This window comes from Rhinolophus sinicus, linkage group LG04, assembly GCF_036562045.2.
Source record: "Rhinolophus sinicus isolate RSC01 linkage group LG04, ASM3656204v1, whole genome shotgun sequence".
NCBI lineage: Eukaryota > Metazoa > Chordata > Mammalia > Chiroptera > Rhinolophidae > Rhinolophus > Rhinolophus sinicus.
Genome location: NC_133754.1, coordinates 119487541 through 119500364, shown reverse-complemented (window position 1 = coordinate 119500364; position 12824 = coordinate 119487541). Strand labels below are relative to the sequence as shown.

Below are 12824 nucleotides of genomic sequence, written 5' to 3'. Positions count from 1 at the left end.
GTTCGCCCTCAGTAAATATTCTGAGAGCAAGGGGCGGGAAGAAAGGGAGGGAAAAACAAAACACACGCCTCCGAAACGCACACCTCCCGCTCCCTCTAGACTCCGCCCCCGAAGGGAAGCAGCTGGGCAGCAGGGATGACCGACGCGGCGAGCGCCATCTTTTAAGTGGGCGGAATAAGTCGTTCCACGGGGGGGGGCCTCCATTTCCTCGTGGGACACCGTAGGTACCTGCTTGGCGTTTTCGATTTGCGGTGACGTGAGTACACGTGTCTGTGAAAGGGCAGGGCCCATTTGCTCTGTCCCTTTGCTCAGTGACGCGCTCCGAACAGTGTTGGCTTAAGGTGTGAACCGAGCTAGACAGTGCTGTGCATTCTGGGGAAGGCTGCTGGGACCCGAGCCGTTGCTGTTGTGAGTGGTTTTGTTTGTGCTTGGCAGGTAGTGGGCGCTCAACAAATATTTGGTGAATGAATGTATTTGTTTTTTTTTCTTATGACACAATTAAGTACCCGGTAACTTCATCCCAAGTCCGGTTGTGTAATTTCCTTTTCCCACATAACGTAGTCTTCTTCACTTTACACGTAAACGTTTTTCTCAAGCATGATTTTCACATCTTTAAACGTCCTTTTTGCTAGTTGCACAAAGTGAATTTAAAAGAAACACATTTTTAAATGTACTCTACCGTTCTGTTTGATGTGCTGTACTATTTTTTTAAACCTGGAATTAAATCAGCCTTTGGTCTGCGACTGTGTATTCAGGTTATTCACTATGGATGAGTGGCGCTTAAAATTTTTCACGTTCAAAAATCATGAAGCACATCTTAGTCATTCACAGAGAAAGGGAGGAATAAAGACACACATGACTCCCTGAAACCTATACCCTCTGCAGAAATAGACCCATCACTCATTGTTCTATGCTTATATCATAACACCAAATAGGTGCCATTTATCTGTTTCCCATTGTGTGTTTGGTACCCTGCTCCTCAGTCTACATAAAGAATTATGCTTAATCCTCCTAACCTCCAGGATACACATAGTGTCATCTCTATTTCACAGAGGCTATAACGGGTTCAGAGAGATTAAATTATTTACCCAAGGACACACAGCTGGCTGATTCAGGCCAGTTTTGTGCATTTTCAGAACCCACTGAGTCCTGAGGACACAATAAACCACCCCAAATAACTACCTTCTAAGTAAAAATTAAGTTTCACTCTTGAAATATACCTTTAAGCAAGAGCCTTAGTCCCCCATTTCCAGCCGGAATGATAACCCTAAGACCTGATTTAGAAATTTTTGAGGTATCCACATATAATTAACGAGCAATCATACAAAAAGTCTCTACAACGAGGGATGCAGTGGGGTTAAGAGCTTGGGCTCTGGAATCAGAGCTGGTATAAGTACTATTTTTGCCTATGAGACTTTGGGCAGTGCTTCTCCATGCATCAGTTTCCTCAACTGCAAAGTTGCAAGCAGGGTAATATCTCATAGCATTATGAGGCTCACCTGAGATCAAGCAAGCTAAGACTTTAGAACAGCACTTTCAAGTGATGGTGGCTCTAATCTCAATTTTAGTAACTACACAGGGATAACAGAAGCAATAGCAAGTGACTTACAAACCTTTTACACTATGTATCTAGTTATAATTCCAATAAATATATCAAAACTCAGGGAACCTTGCTACAAGTGTCAGTTATTGTCAGGAAGCGGTTTCCCCATTCTCTCTTTATTACTGTGTTTCAGAAATGTATTATGTGCTGCTTTGGAGCTGGAGCTGAAGACTTGTTGATTACCTCCCATTTACCAAGATTACAGCAAATTATATTTAACTGACCGTCATGTGAACAATCTGATGTTGTACATGGATGAGGGATGTTGCTATACAAACCACAGTGAGTTTGATTTCTTTTAAGTAATGAGATTTTATGTGGTTGTCTTAACCATTGCAGACTTACCAATATGTACGTTATGGTACATTACCTTTTAGTTGGAATATGGATGAGCCAACACCCAACTAAGGTACTTCCGGTTGTAATCTTTGTTCCTGGATATATAAAGTTAGTTCTGTGAGCTAGTGTGAAATAAATGATTTGGAAAGCTCTACTGGGGTCCATGTCTGGAGCTAAAAGTCTATAGTCCTAATGATGCACAGTGTAGGCAATCGCCCTGCAAGAGAACAGCATTAGAATACAATATACAGAGGATGCCAAAAAAATGTATACACATTTTAAGAAAGGAACAAACTATTAAAATTGTAGTACTTAATATATACCAATAACAAAAGATGAATACAAGTCACATTTGACTTCTGCAATGACAAGAGGTGCTCAGAGTGGTTACCATCAGCGTCCAGACTCGTCTGATTACGGCGAACTACTGCTTGAGCAACGCTGACCAAAGTGTCCACTTGTATACACTTTTTTGGCACCCCCAGTACATCCTTTCAGGTTCTCCTGGGAAGAATGATTGTATAAACAGTATATCAATAAGCTTCTCAAGGAGAAGAGTCACATCCTCCATAGGTATTAACCTGTGTTCCTTCCATGCTGGTGCTCTTGTACCTGGAAAGCAACAGTTGTGTGTGACCTAAGGCCCCAAATAAAGAGTCCCCAGGAGAAGAAATTAGCTCATTGCAGTGTCATAAAACACAACAAGAAAGACAACAAGAAGTAGGAAGACAAGCCTATCATTTTCTTAAATCTTATACAGGATCATTAGCTAATTTTTTACAGAGGAAGACAGATTTTGAAGTTGTATCTTGATAAGTCGGTCGTAATTTGATGGAATTTAGGCGCAGTCAGCAATGCACATTGACAGTTTGGGTGCTGCCCTACTACATGCCTGAGTCACGGTGGACCCACAGCAGATGAGCGGCAGTGCCCTCAATGACAATGACTCCGTCTCCAGCCATGTCCTTCCAGACCCACCTCAGGATATCTCCCCGAGCACATCTGCCTATAGTTACCTCTACTTGCAACTCTCAGTATGTTTTTTGCATTTATTCTTATACTTTATTCTACTCACTAGTATGTTACTTTGTAAGTAGATTCTTTAGTTATTTCACATGTGACTTCTGTTTCTCAATTTTGTCATAGGCTATTTGAGACCCAGGACGATGTGCTTGCAATTTCATCATCTGATTCCTTTGTGTTTAGCACCTATCAGATGATTGACAAATGCCAGGTGCCTGATTGAAACTTTACTCCAACTACTAAGAATTATTATACTTAGGTCAGACTTCTGTGATGCAAGTACTTCTTCTGCAAATAGCTTCTGTCTTTATTTAAAAGATCCAGTCACTCTGTTTAAGGATCAGGGTCACTCTGATTTAAAGTGGGGGAGGTGCTGTGGAGGGGCTTGTCTCTATCTTCTCATTGGTATCATCTTTCCTATCTCTCTTCTCCGTACTATTTCTTTAACCCAACTGAAAAATATAAAACCACAACTAATGTCTCTGGACCAATCTCTGGCCACTTAGTTTTAAAATTTTTTGACACCTGGGAGGTTTTGATATCTACTCTTTCTCTTCTTCAAAATTTTCTTGACAAACTTGACCCTTTCTCTTCATATGACAGTCCTGTAAAATTCCACAAATAACCTTTGTGAGATTTTCATTGGAATTGCATTGAATTTATAGATGAATTTATTGTCTTAACATTTTTGAGCATGGTATATCTTTCTACTTACAACTTTTCTCATATTTGTTGATTAGGTTTTGTAAGTTTCTCAGAAGAGACACTTTGCATCTTTTGTGAGATTTTGCCAAGTTATCTTTTAATTGTGTTGCTATTGAAAATTGTTTCATCTAAAAATGAGATTTTAAATTACTTGTTGTTAGTGTTTAGTCATACTAGTGTTGTATGTTCATCTTGTATTTTGCAACCTTGCTAAATGTTCTTATTGCTTGTAAATAATTAAAAACAACAACAACAGAAAAACCCCAACAAAACAAAGAAATAAGCCCAAAGCAAAAGGGGGCTAATCATTTCACAGTCCTGTTCCCCAGCTTTCAGTAGCTGCCCATTTCCTGTAGCGTCTAGTGTCAGAGCATGACTGAAGGTTTCACAATCTGGTTGCAGCCGACTTTTCAAGACTTCATTCTCACTGCCCTTTCCCCTTGTTCCTTGCAGATCCATGAGTGTTTACTACTCTGTAACCACTCGCATAGTTCTCTTAGCCTGGAATATCCTTATCCTTCCAGTTCTGTGTGAGGAAACCTTCGGGACATGTGGCCTCCCCAGGAAGTTTTCCTAGATTTCCCCAGTTGGAATCAATGTGTCATTCTATTATGTACCCTTAATCTCCACTATTAATGTGAAAACCAAACTCTTTGTATGTGTACTTTTCATTTTTAGGGCAAACAATGGTCATATAATATGGAAGTTAGAAGCTATTAGAGATGGTTGCAGCAACACAGTGTAGGATTTAAAGGCATCAGCTTTTAGGCTTGAATCATCCTAGGCTTGAATCCTGCCTCGACCACTTTATAACGTTGGGGGAGTTACTCAACATCCTCAATTTCCTCTTCTTGAAAATGGGATTGCTCTGAGGATCAAAGGAGACAACCTAAAATCTTTACCGTGATACCTGCCACATGGTCATTGCTGTTAAGGTTGGCTACTATTATCAGATGGTAGATGCTCAGTTTGTGTTTATTGAATAAATCTAGTCCCAGTTCCTAGTTTACAGATGAAGATACTGAGAGGACAAAGAAAAGAGATTTCCTCAAGGTCACACCTTTAGTTTGGGACAGATCTGTAACACCTTTGTGTGTGAGCAACCAGGTGAGAGCTCTTTCTGCTTTATTAACACTGGAAATATAAGTCTGTCCCCTCACTAGACTGCTTACTGAAGACAAGGACCTTGTCTTAGAAACCTTTGTCTGCCCTTGGCCTCTAAGCATAGTGCCCTGTTTATGTTAGATTCTCCATAAATGTTGGATGCAATTTAACTTAAGCAAGTTCCCATCAGAAACAAGAATAAATTGAAAAAAGAGTGCATAGGTTTGGCTTTGCAGAATTTTATTAAGCTCCAAATGTACTTTTATTAAGCTCCAAATGGCACACGATCAAGTGATATTAGTAACAAAAAACTTAATTTGAACGTTACTGTATTTTCAGGTAACACAAACAGCAGGCCACTTAAGCTTCAAGATTTCTAGGTATTAATAGTAAATATTTGATGTACTGCCAAGAGAAAAGGATGAGAAATTCAGACACATTGTTTTTAACCTGTAATTGTACCCATGACCTTAATCATCAGTTTAAAGTTTGATTAAGAAAAATAAGAAAGCATTGCCTTTATAGAAGCAATGGCATTTGATGATTTGTTGTCATGAAAGTTAATTAGAACTCTGTGAGAGCAAGCAATTGAGTCACAGACTGTAAGTCTGTTTTCAAAAATGTAAAAATAGATGGATTGCCATGTCATTGTTTTTCATCTTAAAATATGTAGAGAGCTATTCATCTTCTTAGTAGCTTGCTTGGGAAATTACAGGATGTCTTTTTTGCCATAATTAAGATTTTGCAATTTTACATGTAAGTTATAAACATAGAAACATGCATAAATAAGTTAGTATAGAACAATAAACTAGATGGATAGATGTGAGATAACTTATTGCTCTAAAACTATAGTATTGTCTCAAAATGCATTTGCCTGCTCAGAAATGACTCATTATTTGCTTGCCCATGTTCCATGTATACGGATAGAAAAGAGAACTAGTGCTTGAACATTGCTGAGCACGTCTCAAGACTAGCACTTGCTTTTACCAAAGAATGCTTTAAGAATGAAAATGCTGCATGGGAAATGATATAAGGATCTAGTACTACAGCCCTTTTCCCAGTAATGAACTCACCATTATAAATCAGGAGATGTGCACATTTCTTTTCTGAACACCGGGGGTGAAAGAAAATAAAAACACGTCCCCTTGATGAATAGCAAATACCTGATACCCTTCCAGTTTTGCTACACCAACATACAATTATCTCTTGCATTTCTTAACAGTTTTTATAGACTGCTTGTGTATTCAAATAGAATTAAAAGAAAAAAATCCAAATGAATAATAAAGAGAAAAACAAGTAAAGTTGCAGACCAGATGCTTTTAAAATGCCTAAACAATGTTGTTAAGGGAAAAAACAAACAAACAAAAACACCATGAAAAGTGCAGTTCAAATTTATACCTGGTATAAGGGCAGCTCGTATACTGTCCAGCTCAGTCTGCCAAATGCTTGTTAAAATTAATTACCACACAGCAGCTTTCACTTTTTAAGTAGAACTCGCAGAAAATGCGCTTGGAGTAAAGAAATGCAAATTGGGTTATGAGGTAATTGTATACTCTAGGGACAGATTTTTTTTTCATTTTACATTACTTCATGTTAGAAAAGGTTTATTATTATGTACAAAGCAGAATAAACCCCAAAGCCAATCCATTTCCAACCTCATTGTCACTTTCTGCATTCCAAACCCCACTGAATTCCCAAATGTATAGGCTAATTCTTTCCTTACAGAGCCATACAACTTGCTTGGGGTATTGCTAACTTAGGTGACAGCACTTTATTCAAAACAATTTTTATTCTCCAGGAAAAGTGTTCAAACACCTTATTTCTGTGTGACCGTAATTCTGGTGGAAGAGAATTAGTCTTGTCTCTTACCACTACAGTACTAAACCTTGTTTATTTGAACATCTTGGTTCTCCAACAATAGGGCTACTGAAATACTTCAGTGCATGCTCAGAAGATAGTGACTACTCTGCCTATCATTTTACGTGTTTAAGATGCACTCTTGAAAATGTTACTTTTCAAGTGAATTTGGTCAACTAGATTAAATAGTATATTTAATATAATGTAATACCATATTTTGCAATTTATCTAAATATTGTTACCTTTTAACAGACGTTATAAAGGCTTGTTTAGAACCAAACTAACAACAGCAAGAAAACATTATTCACTCCCCTTTCCCACCCGACCCCCACATTCCTAACTCCAAATTAATATAAAGCAGAATGATTCTTTAACTCTCGGAGTTTAACTCTCCTGAGATTAATTTGTCTTCTCTGCAGGGTTCTGAGGCTAACAGTAGAACCAGTGCGTTGAAGATATGAGATTTTCCATCTCAACATAAGAACTTCTTGGCGGTTATAGCTGCATCAAGATGACAGTGGTAGTGAGTTCCTCTGGGTAAGCTTTCAGGGGTGGGCTAGCTATGCCTGAGGCCACTCAGCCAATAGAGGGGCGGTTCCAAGCCTGAGAGTTGTGACTGATGATGACTCCTTTTCACCACTAGGGCCCACAGAGCCAAGTGAAACCTCTTTGTAAGTGTAGGACAGGAACAGAAACTTGCAGTTCCTCTGCTGATTCCGGCCAATCCATGGAGAGAAGCTGTTAAAGACAAAAGCTTCCTGAGATGATTTAAAATTGTAAATTCGAAAGGAATAAAATAAAGAAGTGAGACTTTTTCAAATTGTGAGTTGCGATCCAGCTCATTTCCGTGTACTTCTTTTGTTTTAAGGAAGGACTAAGATGACCAGGATAAGCTAAGTTTGCAAGGTTATTTACTTTTTGATAATTAATGGAATTAAATTACCACTACCTTTGCTTTAGAATGTCAGTGTCGTCGGGCAGGTTGTAAAAAACTCTTTTCCTACAGAAAAACTTCTGTAGAAAAAGTTCTTCTGTAGTGGAAAATATTTAATTTATATGATTCCTGAGACCCATTTTAAGTTTTACTTTCTCTGAAGCCTTTCTGGATGTTTTCCTCTTCTAATGTAGAGTATTATTCCTTCAGTATTTATTCAGCACTGTTCTGCACTATGGAAATTTATCTTTTTATTCAAATGTGTTCCATCTCCCCTAAGATCCTATTTATGCTAGGCCCTGAGGGAGGGAGGTACAGAGTCAAAGACGGGACTTTTAATATGATTTATTAATTTATAAACCACGAGTTCCCTTCCTCCTCCACCCCGACCAACCACTGCAGAACACCATGTCTAGCACACAGACGCTCACAAATACTCATTGAGGCTGGTTTAAAAGTGTTACTATAGTACTGACCACAAGGCTTTCTACATAGCAGGCAACCAATAAATAATCTTAAGTTTAATTTAGTTTTATGCATGAATAATAAATTCACGTGTTAAAAAATCAAAATGATATTCAAATGAACGCACTGGGAAGTCCAGCTCCCACCCCAGTCTTCACCCATCCTATACCTTCTACCCTTTGTAGGAAACCACTTTCTTCTATTGAATTTTTGTGTCTCTCTAGTATCTCTTTATGTAAATGCAAGAAAATGTAAATTCATGTCACCTTCCTTTCTTAGACAAAAAGTCTCTTACTCTGCAGCCAGTTTTGTCTTTTTTTCACTCAACCATCTGTCTTCCTTCTATGCCAGTACATAGAGAGCTTCCTCATTCTTTTTAAGGGCTGCAGAATATTCCTTTCTGTGGCTGAACCAGAGTTGTAGAACCAGTCCCCTTTAGATGGACACGTGAGTTGCTTCTAGGTTGTTGCTTTTACAAACAATTCTGTAATATATAACCTGATACATAAAACAAAAAAAGATCAACCAATTCAACCAACACCGTTGTGTGCCAGCAACCAGGTGAGAGCTCTCTCTGCTTTATCAATCCAGGAGGAATATAAGTCTGTCCCCTCACTAGACTGCTTCCTGAAGACAAGGCACCTTGGCCTCTATGCATAGTGCCTTGCTTATGTTAGATTCTCCATAAATGTTGACTGCAATTTAAGTTAAGTTCCCATCAGAAACAAGAACAAATTAAGAAAATTCCTTTAAAGAGTGCATAGGTTTGGCTCTGGTATTATTTTTGCATTGCTTATATTGTGACTACAATTGAAATATTTTCATATGTTTAAGGATCATTTGTATTTTCTTTTTTTCCCATTTTTCATTTTGCCCATTTTTTTCTATTACACTGTGTTTTCATTCTTTTCATTTCCAGCAACTTACTACATATTATAAGGAGACTCACCCCTTGTTTGTAGATGAACAATAATTTTCCAGTGTTCGATTTATTTGTCTTTTGATTTTGCTACATCACTCGACCCTGTACCACTGGTCTCTCACCCTGCCTTCTCCTTGTTTATCTTTTATAAGGACATTTGTCATTGAATCTAGGGCCCACCTGTGTAGTCCAGGATTCTCTCATCTCAAGATCCTTAACTTAATCCTATCTGCAAAGAACCCCTGACCTTCTTTCCCCCCACACCCCAATAAACATTCATAGTTTCCAGGGATTGGGACATGGATGTATCTTTGCGGGGGGTAGGGGGTAGGCATGATTCAACAGGAATACAACGCTTTCTTGGGGATAACCATCCCCCACTCACTGCCATGTATCTGTTCACTCTGGGAGTTGGGGGATGATATGGGGGTTTTATTTTCATCTTGAACAGACAGTGGTGAAGCAAACGAATCTGATACCTGAGTCAATTTAATGTCCCCACGCACATTGATGGGTGCCAGAATTTCAAACAGATGTTTTCAGTGCTCCCATTTTGACTGGTTCCCAGGGACAAAAGTCCTCTTCTGTTCCATCCTTTTCTTATCACCCCTTCTCAAAGACCCACTCACTGAATCCTGCCTGTTCTGTCGGGGCAGGAAGAGGGTAGTATTTATTGAGCTCCTCTGTCCTCAGGAATCTGGGGTACCTGAGATGGAGGAATCCAGCAGCCATACCCCTGAAGTGTCCTGTTGGAACCTGCTTACTGAAGAAAGTCATTTCCAGTTATGGGTGTGATTTCAAAACCAGTTACGTGTGTTGAGACAGCAAGTCTACAATTTTATAGGAACTACTTCACATCAATAGAAATATCATTACACAGCACAAGATCAATATTTCAGATTTTCATGCTTAGTGTTATTCTTCGAGAATGACCAGAAATTGTCATTTATATGGAGTTATGTTCTATTCTGAAATGCTAGAGAGCAAATAATGACTTGGGAGAACATTAAGATTAATGTTCTAGGGTGAGCGCTTACCCCGTAGGCAATGTAATAGTAAAGCCGCAGTACAGTATACCTGAAGGGTGAGGAAATCCCCCCTTTTTGTCAACAAATAATACAAGGAGTTTGATATCTGTTGCATTCATTTTGTAAAATTCTTTTTAAATTGAAGAATAGAGCACACATACAGAAGAAGGTGCAATTCATAGGTACACAGCACAGTGAATTATCACAAAGTAAACACACCTGTGTAATCACCGGCCAGGTCAAGGAAAAAGAACACTGCCGGCTGGCCCCTCCCCACGAGGCACCTGGGTGGTATCACGACCCCCTCCTTCTCACCACTATCTTTCTTGACCGCTCACAGGATTAGTTTTACCTGCTTTGGAATTTTATGTTGCATATATTCTTTAATCTTTTTTTAATCAAAGCATCTGGAAACCATTCATTTCATGAATGATGTCACATCTCAGAAGTCAAACAATTGTTTCTTTGTAGGTAACTCTCTGTTGGGAATACAAATAGCTAACCCCATAAATCATTATCATAAAAACTCATTTGTGATTTACTTGAGAAGTCAGCACGAAGAGTAACATCACGACCTTGTGATCTAACACATGCACGCAAATGGAATTATTAAAAATAAAGATAAATGAGCTCGGGAATATTCAATTTCTGAATTATCTCGTTCTCCTTGCTCTAGCCTTTCTTGATAGTAAGGTGACTCTAACCTTTGGGACATAGTAACATTCTTTTGATTAGTTTTTTTATTCTTTCTACCAGCTTGGTCTTTTGTTCAAATGCATTTTCCCTAACAAACTGTTGTAGTATTTAATAGTTTAAAAAAGAAAGGACTTCAAAGCCACAGATACGAAGAGAGGCTTCTATTTGGTGACATACTTCTAAAATTAGAACTCACCCTAATTCCCATAAACACACGTGAACAATATATTTACTCAATTCTAAGGGGAAATCAGGTATGAGATGTGATAAAGAAGAATAAAGACCACATTGAATGTACAGTTGAGTCCTTTTTTTTCTTTCTTTCTCCCTCTCCCTCTCTCTCCCTCTCCTCATCCCCTCTCCTCATCCCCTCCCACTGCCTCCCCTCTCCCCTCTGGATAAATAAAGCTACAAAGCAAAATGGACAGTTTAAGAAATATGGGAGAAAAATGCATCTTAGAATTCAAGAATCAAGTTAGTGTCATTTGCTGATGATATCAGCAGATGACATTGGCTAGAGGTAAGTTGATAGAGTTTTCTCAAAAAATAAGTAAAAAAAAAATCAGGAAGTCACTCTAGAAATTTACATTGCTGTCCATCAGTGTTAATGGACTAGAGGGTAGGAACTGGCTACCCTCTAGAGGTAATGGGGACATTTGTGCATCATGTCGTTTCAGGAGTTCTACAAAAACTCCACTTACCCTCAAACATTTGTCCCAGTATCTCTCCTTCCTTCCTATCAGCATAACAACCCCACCATTGTTCCTGGAAGATATCTGGGAAAGGAGACTGGCTCCTGGATGTCTCCTCTAACTTTCGCTTAGTTTATCTGCATAGCCTAATTGTATATGTTAGCTAATTGTCACTATGAGAAGTGCAGCTCCTGACCTTGAGATAATAAAGTACAAGACAGATGCTTCTTAAGTTCCCAGCCTCAGTCTCAGTTTACAGAGAATAGAAACCTCCCTCCAAGGCCTGAGGGCTTGATTAACACAGAGGGAGTTTCCTAAGAGTGTTGAAGAGAAGCCGATGGCTGGTCTAGGAAGCTGTTTCTTCATATTGTATGTCTAAATTTGAGTACTACCTCTTTTGTGTGAGATTTAGGGAGTGATCAGTAAAAATCACTTACTTCAAGCTGTTTCACTTTGACTTACCAGTAAATGGATGTACTATTTCATGCAGTGTCTTGCCGTACATATTCTTGCAAATATCTGAGCTATTACTTTCTTAAAATCACTGTTAATTTTTGAAATGTAATTTACTTTAAAGGAAGATTTTGTATCACTTCTGTAAATAGAGAATGACTGTCACTTCGCATAAATAAAAGATAAATAAATGCATACCTTGAAAACCATCTCCCACTCTGGTAATGGATTAGAAGAGTGAATTTGGGTGTTGGAATCAGAGAACCAGAGTTCTCAGCTCTGCTATTTACAAGTTCTTTGGTTTGGGGAAAATCACGTAGCTTCTTTGAGTCCCAGTCTCCTGAACAACAACAACAAAAAGGGAAATAATAATGCCCACTACACAGGGTTATCATGGGGGTTAGACACGGCACTTGTAATACCTAGCACATTTCAAGTGCAGGGACTCAGGTTGACAACTATTTTTATAATTACATCCTTAGTGTATCAACTTGTTCATCTTTGCTTCTCCTTTGAAGCTTTGCCTTTTTCTTCTCCCTCCTTCTCCCTTTCCCTTTTCTTCCCTTCCCTCACCCCTTCCGCCTCTCTCTCTGTCATCACTGGATAAATCAAGCTGCAAAGGAAAATGGGTGGTTCCTTTTAAGCCTGAAGTATGGCAAATGTGGTTCACTCAAATGCAAATGCCCGTTCATGACAGTGGTGCCAGGATCCCTCTACTGAAAAGGGTTGTGGTAACAAAACTGGGATTGAGTAAACTGTGTGCCAGGTCCAAGTCGGCAGGGAAGAAGGCTGGCGCTGTGTATTTGACCACAGTTAGCTCCTGCCTCCTTCACCAAGCCCTCTTCACTTGCCAGAATCTCCCTCTTGCAAGGTACCTCCAGTTCCACATGAACTTCTTCCTCAAAAGAGCTCCCCCAAGTCACTTCACGTAAATCATACTCGTTAAGCTTAGTTTATCCTGTAACAGTCTCCTAAAAGGAAGCCCTCTCAGGCTTTTCTGATT

General features: G+C 39.0%; 1 long non-coding RNA gene across 5 annotated transcripts in view; it reads left to right on the top strand.

Annotated features, from left to right (window-relative positions):
• The first annotated feature begins 262 nt into the window (after positions 1–262).
• Positions 263–12824, top strand: part of LOC109449727 (uncharacterized) — an 84668-nt gene continuing 72106 nt past the window's right edge. For 4 of the 5 annotated variants that reach the window (XR_012495680.1, XR_012495679.1, XR_012495678.1 and 1 more), the window contains exons 1-3: positions 263–408; positions 1737–1885; positions 7051–7168. This is a non-coding gene — a long non-coding RNA (uncharacterized LOC109449727). Of the gene's footprint in view, positions 409–1736; positions 1886–7050; positions 7169–7274; positions 7468–12824 lie in introns of those variants that run through there. The other variant, XR_002137745.2, reaches the window with a different exon arrangement.